This window comes from Bidens hawaiensis, unplaced genomic scaffold (assembly GCF_021521415.1).
Source record: "Bidens hawaiensis isolate Kalapana, Puna unplaced genomic scaffold, B.hawaiensis_p1.1 tig00005019_1, whole genome shotgun sequence".
NCBI lineage: Eukaryota > Viridiplantae > Streptophyta > Magnoliopsida > Asterales > Asteraceae > Bidens > Bidens hawaiensis.
The window spans coordinates 1,578,600-1,593,554 of NW_027491318.1; the positions used below are offsets into that span (position 1 = coordinate 1,578,600).

Consider the following 14,955-nt stretch of genomic DNA (forward strand, 5'->3'; position numbering starts at 1 on the left):
ATTTTGTTTATTATGTTTAATAATATTTGTAGCTTACATTTCTATACGTTTATTTAATGTAATTTTTTTGCCCGAACTATTTTGGTTTGACTCGTTCTAGGTTGATGTATTTTTTGCACCCACTGGCTAAAAATAAAATTCTTGGATTCGTCGGGTTGGATTATAGACAAGTTTACTTATGATTAAAACTAAAGCTTTCATCTTTCTATACTTTTCGTCATACAAATATTTTAGTGTAAAGACAGTTACTGTATATTGTTACATCCTAAGAAAACAATAATGATTACAAACAACAATAGAGAGTACTTAGTTTTACACTTTCATTCAAATTAATTTATCAGCGAAGTTTATTTAATTTCCAACAGTAGCTGTTGGAGTAGCCGTAGTGATGTTTCCTCTTATCTTGTTATAAACCTCCTTGTGAGACCTGCGAGCAAACATTAACACAAATAACTGAGATAAAATACAAGGTCCATGTACAGTAAGATATATAGAGTTTATATATATTGTTGCAAATTTTATATTTTACATGCATTTTACTATACTTTTTCGACCATTCCTCCATATTCATAATATATTACACATGTTTTTGTGAGCAAACAGACATAACTTGTACTTTTAAAACAAAGAATGTATCAATGTATGCAATAGAAAAGTAAAATTCTGGTCATAACTTACGGAGGAATAGGAGAAATACGAATTCTTGAAGCTTGAACCAGATTTCTTTAAGGAAATGATAATATGCAATCCTCCATCCTCTGCTAAAAAACAACGGGCCAAGGATGATCCAGAAACCAACAATCCATCCAACAGGTGTAAGTATCACCAGGATCCGATCCACGCCATTAGGTTCATCAATAATCCCTTTGGTATCTCCATTGTTTTGTAAACATGCTTGAAGAGGATATCCACAAAGTGCATTTCCCGTGAAACAGGAGTCGTTGAATGTTTGAAGCTGAGGGCCTATTTGGATTCTTCCTACAAGATTGTTGTATGACACGTTCAACCAATTCAGAGCAGTTAACTGTGATAGGCTCAAAGGAATATTTCCTTCAAGATGGTTCATTGACAGATCTAACGATTCAAGCTTTCCAGATTGATTGAACGAGTTGGGAATTGTTCCTGTTAATGCATTGTGACAGATTAAGGAACCGTAAGCCCAAAAGTCCGACAAGTTCATCAGGCATTGACCCTGAAAACTTGTTATCAGAAAGATCTAATGAAGTCACCTGATAAGGTATGGTGCTATATGTATAAGTATTACCCTTTGTCACCAACGATATTATTGGGGTAATATCTAGGATAAATAACAGAACAATTGGACTTGAGATCTTACTTCCAGACATGACCGAGAAGTTTGTGAAGCATCTCGGTAGGTTCCCAGATAGATTATTATGAGCAAGATCCAAGATCTGAAGAGAACTGAGATGACAAATTTCATCTGGGATTGCACCTTCAAGTTTGTTAGAACGGAGACTTAGAACTCTCAGACTTGTATTATTTCTCCCTATTGATGATGGTATTTTTCCCATCAGTTCATTTTCTGCAAGCCTGATGAGTGCCAGGCTGGTGGAATTCAGTAACCATTGAGGCAAGTTTCCGGATAGCGTGTTATCATCCATTTCCAGTGATTGTAAGGAAGAAATATTTCCTAGAGATAATGGGATTATACCAGAAAATTGGTTTTTCTCTAGGTTCAGAATGGTTAGAGACTGAAAATTCATCCAACAATCTGATATAAACCCGTCATGTAATTGTTTGCAAGATTAAGAAATTGTAATTGTGACGGCGATTCTTGAATACTAGAACACAAGAACTGTTCTAAAGATCCTGAGAGATTATTGTTAGAAAGATCTAGGAATTCTGATGTACTAAAATTACCAGGTAACCTACCAAGTAAGTGGTTGTTACTTAGATCTAGCATTGCATCATATGCAAGAAAAGTAACATCTCCCAACTTTCCTTGAATGTTGTTGTGGGATATGTTCAAGTAAGTTACCCTAGAGACTGTAACCCAAAACCAATTGGGGAGGGTGTCTGAAATGTTTGTGTTGGCTACATCTAACTCTGCTAAGTCTTGGTACTGAATCCATGAAGGAAATTGAGGGCCTAAATTGCAAGAACATGCTCTCAACACGATAAGTTTGAAAGGCGGAATCCAGTTGTTCCCATTTAGCCTAAACACCAACTTGTTATCCCCAATTAACAAATATAACAAGGCCGTTAAATTGGCAAAGTGATTTTCGGTCAGAATGCTTGTTAATGAATTATGTTCAAGGTTTAGAGTATTTAATTAATTAAGTCGTCCAATACTTTCGGGAACAGTTCCAATGAACTTGTTGTACGAAAGATTCAGATCATTCAACCTTGATAAGCTACTAATTGTATCTGGGATCGAACCTGAGAGTTGATTTGAATGAAAATACATTCTATGCAAATGTGGCAAACTTCTCAAAGAATCCGGAATGATCCCATTCAACTTGTTGTACGATAGATCAAGGATAGACAAGGATGACATGCCACCAATTGTATACGGAATTGAACCTGTGAATTGATTGTTACTGAACCATAATGTCCGCAATAGTGTCAAACTTCCTAAAGAGTAAGGAATGGTCCCTGTTAACTGATTGGAAGAAAGATCAATCCACACCAGATTTTCCAATTTCCCTAGTCTTTCTGGCAGTTGACCAACTAGATAATTACCACTGAAATCTAATGCTTCAAGTTTAGGTGACTCACATTCACCAAATCTTTCAAGAAGCTCCGACACATTTCCAAAAAAATTGTTGTATCTCAGATTAAGGGTTTTGATGTTGCAATGATTATTTAATGATTTAGGTATCTCCTCAACAATCCCATTGCTCGTTAAGTCAACATATTCAACCAAAGACAAGTTTTGTAGCTTGCCAAGAATTGGTGAAGAAATATCACAGTAACTTACATCAAGCAGACGAAGATTACCTAGGCTAGACAATCCATTCAACAAGGACGAAGCATTAATAAAAGTGTTACCTGAAACACGGAGAGTCCTTAAAGAAGACATGTTATGGAAAGCACCGGAAGTTCTAGGATTAAAACCACTAAAATAGCAAAGAGTAAGATCTAAATATGCTAAATTACGTAGGCTGAAAATCCACCCAGGCAACACACTGTAAAATTCGTTAACTGAAAGATCTAGGAAAACAAGGGATGCAAAGCTAACTGCTGTTGGCTTACTAGGTAACTGATTTAACCCACATGAAGAAAAATGAAGCTCTAGCAAAGAAGTGAGGTTGCTGACTACCGAAAACCAATCTGAGGCTTTCGTGAGGTTGGTGCCACCCAAATCCAGGTATTACAGCCCTTTAAGATTGTTTAGCCATGCTAAGCTTTTAGAATAAATAAGATCATCATAAGGCTCACCATGAAGATCAAGGACTTGCAATGTTGAGAGATTTCCAAGTTGGTGAGGAATTTCCCCAATGAATCCCGAGAATGAGAGGTTAAGATATATAAGATTTTGAAGAGAACCGATGAATGCTGGAATCGAGTTGTCACCAAAATCGTTACAGCTGAAGTCAAGGTGTCTGAGCTGTAACAGCTTGATTGCTGATGGACTTATGGTTCCTCCTAACACCTGTTTTCTTGGTTTACTATGTTCGTCTTCGGTGTCATGAGGTCCATCATCAGGTCCACGAAGGTGGATCACGTGTACGTGACCTGTGACATTGTCACAGACCACACCGGACCAACTGCAACAGTCTGTGCCTACCCAAGAAGAAAGACGATTTGCATTGTCAGTGAAATTGTTCTTGAGATAAATAAGAGCCATTCGTTCTGTCGGTATGCATAGAACAATATTTGAGTCTTGATTACAAAAACAGATGCTGCAAAGTGATAAAACCAAGAGAAACCATAGGCAATGTGAGGGAAAACATAAAGGAACAAGTGTGTGAGTCTTCATTGTAATGATGAAGATTAATGCAGAGAGGTTTAGTTTTTTTTTTCTCTTTCATAAGGGTTGAAGAGACATATATTGGTCTGTCTTTCAATCTTTTATAATTAATCTTTCCTTCAATTTTTTTTCTCAATCATTTACTTGTTATGCCCCATCCGTCAAAACATTAAATCGACGTGTAGTTTGGTTTGCGTGGTCAGTGAGAATGTTTTTTAGATCAATAAGAGCCAATCGTCCAATAGGTATGCCTTGGACATGATTTAAGATTTGATTACAAAAACAGTGCTGCAAAGTGATGAAACCAAGAGAAACCATAGGCCAAATGAGGAAAGAGATAACGAAGAAGAGATTATGATTTTGTTTTCGTCTCCTTCCATTCAAAATATTAGCCTATTTTTTTCCTAAGGTTTATAAAATAGTTAGTATGTCTTCTCCATACTGCATATTGCATTTAATTTGCATAGTACGCATGTCTCCTTCCATTAAATGTTTGAATGGAAATTTCTTCGCCACAGAAATAGTCAAAGTTGTAGAAGGCCCTGTGTAGGGACAATGCACTTACACTGATATTTCTTAATAATGACCCAATTGAGGAAAGTTATATATTCTTCTTAAAACTAAGTTTAAAAATCCTAATGCCTTGATTAAGCTATATTCAATATTTAGCAAAATATATGATTTCCCATAACATCAATATAATGGAAATCAAGTAGAAGTTCGTTACATGATTATCTAATATAAGTATTGGATAAACATGAGTTATCTTATCTCCTAGTCTGTTAGCTTAATTCTTGGATCCGTTTAGTTTTGTATTTAACGTATTTCGTTTTATTTAGCTAGTTAATAAGAAAAGCATAGGAAAGTCTGTATTTTAACACGATTTATTAAATCCTTGAAGATTCTTGTGGAAACTTGTTATTTTGGGTTGAATTGGACAAAGTTTCACCTTTCTAAATTGTTTTGAAATTATGCATACTAACTATAACTACTTGATAGAATACATATGTGAACGCATTTAGATTTTTAATCAACCCACTTGTTATGGTTTATTTTTTATGACAATTGAAGTTTGGGTTTGTTTTGTTTTGCAGGGAGTGAAGAAAGGGTACCCTCTTTTTTATGACAAAAAAATATGGTTTGAAGATGCACACGAACTGCTAGACGAAATGCCTCAAACCAAACACTTTTTATTCTTAATAAGTGGATCTTTGGCAATTTACATTTAATGAAACTTGTGATTTGTAGTTCCTTTTGGGAAGAAGAAATCATGAATCTTTCTTTAGTGTGTGTAGTTATATTCTCTGTTGTGTAAATTGAATAGACTCTAATCATATCATTGGTGTTAAATCTAGGGATGAGCAAAAATCGGTATGGTACCGATTGGTACCGGTACCGAATCGGTACCAATGTTTTGAGTTTCCGGGATCTGTACGGTACCGGTATTTCCCAAATTTTACCTTAAATATTGGTACTGTCCTGGTACCGTACCGGTACTGAACCGAACATTTCGGTACCGGTACCGAGCTCATCCCTAGTTAAATCCTTTAATGTTTGTGGTTATATTTTGTGGATTTTGTTGTTAGGTAAGACACGTAGATGAATGAGTTATTAGGCCATGTGTAGCGGGGCTACAAATGGTGATGATGATATGACGATCAACTATAGGTGGAGGGGGCGATTTTTGGGCTACATATAGCACCTTTTTGCCACATTTTTAAAAACTCTCTCAGTTTGTAGCCCCTCCACTACACATAGACTTAGTATTATTTTTTATCAAGATGTGTTCTCTCGTAAATAGTATTAGATCTTTGACAACACTTGTTTTGTTGCTATGAATTGATCTTTGAAAATTAATCAAGTTTATGAATTTTACCTTATATTCTACTACAAACTCCAACCTTGGATATTAATAACAACTAATAATCCCTTACCTGTGGCCTAGTGGTAGGAATGATAGGGTTCTTCTGTAGAGACCCAAGTTTGATTCTTACTTGTGCCACGTTGGGTGGATATTGGCAATGAAGGATTTGAGCTAGGTCTTGCGAGGTTGTCATTTCGAATCCCTAACCTATCCGGGTTTTCGTCCTATCGTGTGTTATGCCAAAGAGTTTTGCTCTTGTGACGGCACAACGACTGTCAAGTAGCAGCTGATAGTATTCCTGGGGAACGCCCAAGCCCAAACTCCAAAGCTAGCGTGAGCCCACTTAAGACAATATAGTCTTACCAAAGTGGGACAATGAGGCTCTCCAAATTGGAGAATATGGTGTCCGTTATAAAAAAATAGCAACTAAACACGGGCCGATAGCAATAAAATCCAATATGTGAACCAGTTAACCCAATTTCTCAACATGCGCAATTGGAAAACGGCCCGTTGGCAAGCCCAAAGCATCCCAACAATCTCATTTAAAATGATTATATTGACTTATCCTAGTAAAACCACGCCCCCTTGGTACACATACCCCATTCTCATTTTGGGCTAGTTCCTGCACCACTTTACCTAGGTAATACTGGACGCTGGATTTTATATATTATTTTTTTTTTCAGTTATGATAGCAGCCCAACTAAAATCCATCCTATACTATACCAATACCATGCACGTAGAGTGGCAATTAAACCAAGCTAATAACCTAAGCAGATAATACGGAAAAATATCAGATATCAGTCAATGACCAATATTTAAGATATCGATTATCGCGGTGGTATATCAGTAATTTCAATATCATGTAAAATTCATATATATAGCAATTTAAAACTAATAATTAAGTATACTCTTCTATCATTAACAAATTAACCATTTAGAACTTGCAAAACACATAACAATCGTAGCAAGTAGGAACTGATTAAAACTTTAAGCACTATCATTGAACACTTAAAGATTGTTAAGACTTAAAACACTGATATCGGAAATTTCAGTGATATATCGGTCATCATCGCCAATATTGTCGGCACCGATATTCTAGCTGATATTTTGACCGATATATTACCAAGGGACCAATAACCGATACATCATATCGGCCGCATAGCAATAACAAATACAACAACAGAGTACTTAGTTTTACACTTTAAATCAAACTAATTTATCAGCGAAGTTTACTTAAATTGCAACACTATTTATTGGAGTAACCGTAGTGATGTTTCCTCTTATCGGGTCCTAAACCTCCTTGTGAGACCTGCAAGCAAACATTAACATGGATAACTGAGATAAAATATAAAGTCCATGTACAGTATGAAATATAGAGTTCATATTTGTGCAAATTTTATGTTTTACATACTTTTTACTATACTTTATTCATTCCTCCATACTATACTTGTTTTTGTGAACAAATAGACATACTTGTACTTTTAAAGCAAAGAATGTATTAATGTACGTAATGGAAAAGTAAAATTCTGGTCATGACTTACGGAGGAATAGGAGAAATACGAATTCTTGAAGCTTGAACCAGATTTCTTTAAGGAAACGATAATATGCAATCCTCCATTGTCTGCTTAAAAACAACGGGACAAGGATGATCCAGAAACCAACAACCAATCCGACAAGTGTAAATATCACTAGGATCCAATCAATGCGATTAGATTCACCATTTTCGTGGGTAGTCGATTTGGGATCTCCGTTATTTTCTAAACATGCTGGAAGAGGACCCCCGCAAAGTGCATTTCCAATGAAACTCAACTCGGGAAATGTTTGAAACTGAGGGCCTGTTGGGATTCTGCCAACAAGATTGTTGTACGATATGTTCAAGCAACTCAAAGAGGTTAACTGTGACAAGCTCAAAGGAATATTTCCTTCAAGATGGTTCATTGACAGATCTAATGATTCAAGCGTTCCATTTGATTGAACGAGTTGGGAATTGTTCCTGTTAATGCATTGTGTGACAGATTCAAGAACCGTAAGCCTGAAAGTCCCATAAGTTCATCAGGAATTGACCCTGAAAACTTGTTACTAGAAAAGTCTAGTGAAGTCACTTGATAAAGTATGGTGCCATACATATAAGTAATACCCTTTGTCACCAATGATGCAGTAATTATTGTAGTTTGGTACACAACAATTGGTCTCGATATCTTACTTCCAGATATAACAGAGAAGTTTGTAAAGCATGTTGGTAAGTTCCCAGAGAGATCATTATGAGCAAGATCCAAGATCTGAACGGAACTGAGGTGACATATTTCTTCTGGGATTTTACCTTCCAAATTGTTAGAACGAAGAATTAGAACTCTCAGACGTGTATTCTTTCTCCCTATTGATGATGGAATGCTTCCCATTAATTCATTTTCTGCAAGCTTGATGACTACCAGTCTGGCGGAATTTAATAACCATGGAGGTAGCTTTCCGGACAGCTTGTTATAATCCAATTCCAATGATCGTAAAGAAGAAATATTTCCTAGAGATGATGGGATTACACCATAAAATTGGTTTTTCTCTAGTTTAGAATGAGAAGATGATGCCAATTCATCCAACAATCTGAGATAATACCTGACATGTTATTGTTTGCTAGATTAAGAAATTTTACGGTCGCAGTTCTTGAATGCCAGGACACAAGAATTGTTCTAAAGATCCCGAGAGATTATTGTTTGAAAGATCTAGGATTTCTGCTGTGCTGTAACTACCAGGTAACCTACCATGTAAATGGTTGTTACTTAGATCTAGTACTGCTTTTGGTTCAGGAGCAGTAACATCTCCCAAATTTCCTTGAATGTTGTTGTGGGAAATGTTGAAGTAACTTAAATTAGGGAATATTGTAGTTCAAAACCAATTGGGGATGGTGTCTGATATGTTTGCATTTGATGCAGCCAACCATGTCAAGTCTAGTTGCGACTTAATCCATGAAGGAAATTGAGGGCCTAAACTACAAGAACTTGCCATCAGTGTACGGAGTTGGAAAGGAGGAGCCCAGATTTTAACATTTAGCTTAAACCAACTTGTTATCCTCAATATAATCTTGTCAAGTCCGTTAGGTTGGCAAAGTGGGTTTCGGTCAGAATACCTGTTAAAGAATTATTATCAAGACTTACATCATATAGTTTACTGAGTCGTCCAATACTTTCAGGAAGACTTCCATTTAACTTGTTGTGCGAAAGATCCAGTGTTTCAAGAAGTGACAAACTTCCTAAAGAATCTGGAATGGACCCTGTTAACTGATTGGAAGAAAGATCAATATTGATCAGATTTTCCAATTTCCCTAGTCTTTCTGGCAGTTGACCAACTAGATAATTATCACTGAAATCTAATGCTTCCAGTTTAGGTGACTCACATTCACAAAATCTTTCAAGAAGCTCCGACACATTACCGGAAAATTTGTTAGATCCCAGACCAAGGATAGTGATGTTGCAAAGATTACTTAATGATTTAGGTATCTTCTCAACAATCCCATTGGAAGATAAGTCAACATATTCAATCGAAGGCAAGTTTTGTAGGTTGCCTACAACTAGCGAAGAAATGTCACACTCACTAACATCAAGCCGTCGAAGATTACTTAGGATAGACAATCCATTAAGTAAGGACGAAGAATTCACAAAGGTGTTTTTTGAAAGAAGAAGAGTCCTTAAAGAAGGCATGCTATGAAAACCACCATGAGTTCCAGGATTTACACCACTAATATCGCAAAGAGTCAGATCTAAATAAGCTAAATTACGTAGGCTAAAAATCCAGCCAGGTAACATGTTGTCGAAGGTGTTATACGAAAGATCTAGGGATATAAGGGACGTAAGACTAACAGCAGTTGAATGACTAGGTAATCGATTTAACCTGCATGAAGAAAAACGAAGCTCCAGCAAAGAAGTGATGTTGCTGACTACCGGAAACCAATCTGAAGCTTTTGCGAGGTTGGTGCCACCCATATCCAGGTATTGCAGCTCTTTAAGATTGTTTAGCCACGCTAAGCTTTTAGAATATAGAAAATCTATTGAAGATTCATCATAAAGATCAAGAACACGCAATGTTGATAGATTTCCAATTTGGTGAGGGATTTCCCCACTAAATCCCTAGTATGAGAGGTTAAGATATATAAGATTTTGGAAATAGCCGATGAATACTGGAATCGAGCTAAACCCAAAATCATTGCAGCTCAAGTCGAGGTACCTGAGTTGTAACAGTTTGATCACTGATGGACTTATGGTTCCACCTAACATTTTTTCGTCTTCAGTGTCAGAAAGTTCATCACAAAGACCACGAAGGTGGATCTCGTGTACGTGACCAGTGATATTGTCGCAGAACACACCTAACCAACTGCAACAGTCGTTTCCTACCCAAGAAGATAGACGGTTTGCTTCATCACTGAGGTTGCTCTTGAGATCAAGAAGATCCAACCGTTCCGTGGGTACGCATTGAACAGGATCTGAGTTTTGATTACAAAAACAGATGCTGAAAAGTGTCGAAACCAAGAAAAAACATAGGCAAGTTGAGGAAAGAGATAAAGCTGGAAGAAGTGGGAGAGCCTTCATAATAGTGATGAAGAATGCAGACTTTCATAAGAATTGAAGAGATATATGTGGTCTTTGTGTTTCTGTAAGCTTTTCTTAAAGGTTCACTTTCTTTTTATCATAAACCTCTCAATCATATATATGTTATGTCCCACACGTCGAAACTTTACATCAACGTGTTTTTGGTTTGTGTTTTCTTGTGTTACTTTTATTATTTTAACGGCTAATTTGAATCACTGACGGGTCACTGACCCACCTCATCATCGCTATTCCTCGAGCATCGTAGACCACCCTCGGAAAAAACCAACCATATGTGAGACAACTCTGACTTAAGCTAGCAATCATTTGCATTTGTTGTGTTATTATTATCGTAACGATTATTATTATTGGGTCAAGTTATTGTACAAAGGGAGACAAAAATAAGAAGGATTAGAAGAATTTAGTCACACAAAAAAACTCTTCACAAAAAAAAATTAAAAATAAATAAATAAAAAAGCATAACTCAAAATTTAATAAAAAAACAAAAAAAGTAAAAACACAAAAATGTTTCCACCGTCTTCCTCGTTCTTAAAAAAAAAAACTCGAAAAAGACACAATGTTGAGTGAAAAAGACCATTGTGTCTTTTTGTTTATCATTGTGTTTTGTGTTTATTTTCGTTATTGATTATGTTTTTTTCCTTGACGTTGTGTCTTTTTTTTTCTTGATATTATGTTATATCAGTCAACAGTGTGTTATATTTTGTGATATATTGTGTCTTTTTAGTTATAATTGTGTATTTTGTTCATTTTCGTCATTGTGTCTTTTATCTCTGCATTATGTCTTTTCGGGGGGCTTTTTTTTTGGAACGAGAATGATGAGGGAAACATTTTTGTTTTTTTTAATTTTTATTTATATTTTGAGTTATGATTATTTTTATTAATTTTTTGAAATTTTTTTAAGGATTTTTTATGTGGACACAAATCCTTCTCACCCATCTCATTTTTGTCTCCCCTTTTATTTTAACTTTTCCCTATTATTATTACTTAATAATAATTAGGGTTACATTATAAGGGTAAAGTTAAAATAAAAAAGACAACAAAATGAGAAGGGTGAGAAGGAATCTAATCCATTGATCTTAGATTTGAATGGTGGAGATTAATTTAAGAAAATAAATTGATGAGAAGGGCATAAATGTAATAACCCACTTTTGTTGACTTTCTCTTTTCATATGCAAGACACATGTCAATTCTCCAATCACTTTAAAACGTCCATAGCTTTTTCATGCAACATTATTTTTTTTTTTTAAATTTCACCATAATAACAATCGTTTTTATCTTTGGTATGAGTATCATATTGTTATATAAAAAAAATAGTGGGTTTTTTATATTGTGTTATTTTAATTGAGTTTTTCTATGCAGTGTGTTATAGATTATGGTCGTTGTATTATCAATTGATACTCATATTAAAGATAACAATTAATACAAAGATTACGTCATTATGCGTTTTTGTTTGTCATTGTGTCTTTGTGCTCATCATTTGTCTTTCTACTTATCATTGTGTATTACGTTCATGTCATTGTGTAATATGTAGTTTCCATTATGTTTTACGTTTCAGGTCATTGTGTTATATGTATTCACCATTGTGTTTTACATTTTAGGTCATTGTGTTATATGTATTCATCATTTTGTTTTACGTTTCAGGTCATTGTGTTACATGTATTTATCATTGTGTATTACGTTTTATGTAGTTGTGTAATATGTATTCATCATTGTGTTTTATGTATTAGATAACTAGCTTAGCTACCCGTGTATTACACGAGTTTAACACTTTAAATTATGTAAGTAATAAAAAACTCAAGATATATGAAATATTCAATAAACATGCATATCCCCAAATTACATTTGAACGATAAATCATTTCAAACTTTTGTAAGACATTATTAAAGTTTTTTTTCTTGTGGCCTATATCACGACTTATAACTTAAACAAATTATGCATACAATGAGATATTATTGTGGGTTAACATATAACATAAATAGACTAACATATGTACCACTTAAAACTTTTACACAAATTAATTCTTCTTTGACCTGTTAGTAGTTTAAAAGAAACCAAGATGCAGAAATGTTATTTTTAGAAATTTGACTTCTATCAAATAAAAAATATCATGAAAAAAAATATTGACTTTGAATCTAATCCGAAATCAAATTTTAAATTTCCAAAATCAGTCTTTTGATATGTCACCAAAGTTATGATCCCAAAGATTTGTTACCATAGTCATGACCTGAAAGTTGAAGCACACTTTGGCCCGTTAACTCTTTTGAAATAAAATTGCTTTTAGAAAACCATCTCGACCTGTATCAAATAATGAACCGAGTAACAATATTTTACAGTAAAAAAACGGTGTTCCTAAACTACCCATGCTAATGATTATAACCTAAAATTAGTTTTTTTCCAAATTGTCCAAAACCATTAATTCAGTTTAACTAATCTATTATAAAAATATTGACCGTGACAAAATACACTTTTGCACTCAGAAACTTATAAAATTCCGATGATCGATCCTTATTTTCTTAGCTACTTTGTTGTCTTTTCATACATCTTTGTTGATTACTAAAAGACTACTTATAATAGTAATAATAATGATGATACAAATAATATTAGTAACAATAATATTATTTTTATTCCATATTTATTATTAATATTTATTAATTATTAGTTTGCATTTATTATGAGTATTTATTATTTACTTTTATTTATTAGTTCACATGTGGAAAAGTGGGGGGATTAGAAAGTCTTATGTAGTGCCACTAGGATAGAGAGGTGTTAGAAGATGACATGTGACATTAGGGTTTTTTTTTATTACTTGTGTAAGATTTGTTGTTATTTTATCATTATCTTTACGTATTATTATCATACAACCGTATTATTAGCATTTAAAAAAAACACAATTATGATTTCAAATACATGATAATGAAAAAAACACAATAAAAACAGAAAGACACAATGACGAAAAGACACAATGACGTTTTTTTTTTAATTTTTATATAACAAAGTCATACTCATATTAAAGATAAAAATGCGCTTGTTATTATATTGTTTTTTTTAAAACTAATATTATATGAAAAAGTTATAGATGTTTTAAAATGATGGAGGAACCGACATGTGACTTGTATGTGAAGAGAGAGAATATGTGCTATTAATTTTATACCCTTTTACCTTTGGTCCTCACTTGACACATGTCAATCAATTGTGGCTTCTCACACTTCTTATTTTTGTTGGCCTTTGTAAAATAACTTAACCCTAGGTTATAATTGAAAATATGGTTTTTATAGGAATGATAAGAAGTAATCTAGTTTATTAATTTTAGAAATTGATGTATGAGATTAGTTTATAAGTGAAATTAAGTGTTAGATAAGGGGAAAGACATAATAGGGATAGCATATTTGTTAATTTTCGCTCTTTACATACAAGACACATGTCAATTTCCCAATCATTTTAAAACGTCTATAACTTTTTTATACGACATTTAAATAAATAAATAAAATCACCATAATACCGAGTTTCTTTTTTATCTTTTATATGAGTACCAAATTGCTACATAAAAATAAAATAAATAGTGGTTTTTTTACAAATTGTGTTTCACAATAATTGTGTTTTACGAAATTATGTTTTTTTCACTTATGTTATAAAATTATGTTTTTTATTGTGTTTTTCCTTTGTTTTTTTTACATTGTATTTTTTCATAATGTTTTTCCATTGTGTTTTTTTCGGCGATGACTATTTTTTGGTGACTTTCCGGCAAAAATTTCCCGACAACTTTTCGGCCAAAAAAGTCGCGAAAACTTTTCCGGAAAAAAATTTCGACGACTTTCCGATTAAATTTTCCGGCGATGGTGGGCGGTGGAGTGGTGGTGGTTGTAGGAGATGTGGGAAGATGTAAGTGAGTTTTGAGGTTAAATTAAGTGGGTTTTGAGATTTAATATGATAATTGATGAACTTATTTTCTAGGTTTAATTCTAGTATTGTAATGAACCTTAGCAATGCAACTCGTCGTGGCACTACCTATGCAAAGCCCCGGTTTTACCGGTCGAATAAATGTCTCTTTTTAGATATGTTAACTTCATGAAATTATTTTTTGGGTTTAGTTTCGGTAGTATGATGAACCTGACCCATGCCGAATTTGTGTTGATTAGCGGTCGTAACACTCGGGTTTTACTGACCGAATAAATGTCGTTTTACATATGAAGAGTAAACTACTTGTATAGTCCTTCTGGTTTAGTCATTTTTGCTAATTCCGTCCAAAAAGATTCTTTTGGGCATTTCCGTCATCATGATTTATTAAAGTTGTCATTTTCATCGAATTCGTTAACTCGATTCAATTTTTTATGCTATATCAAGGGTATTTTTGTGTTTTGACATAACTCTCATAATTGTATTAAAAACAATGGAAACTTTATATATATATATATATATATATATATATATATATATATATAGGGTAAGGATCCTAAAAGAACCATTGGCAAATTGAGAACTTTAAGAATTATTTTGAACCACTAAAAAAAACCTCTAAAAAAATATTTAAAAAATTATAAAACAAAAAAAAAACGAAAATTTTT

At 33.8% G+C, this 14,955-nt stretch overlaps 1 protein-coding gene and 2 pseudogenes across 1 annotated transcript in view; all 3 read right to left on the minus strand.

The window, feature by feature from the left end:
• LOC143628521 (uncharacterized) overlaps nucleotides 1-14,955 on the minus strand; it is a 217,873-nt gene that overhangs the window by 17,327 nt on the left and 185,591 nt on the right. The gene's annotated exons all lie outside the window — the stretch shown is intronic.
• LOC143628533 (receptor-like protein EIX2) lies at nucleotides 668-3,943 on the minus strand (annotated as a pseudogene).
• On the minus strand, nucleotides 7,329-10,375 carry LOC143628534 (receptor-like protein EIX1; annotated as a pseudogene).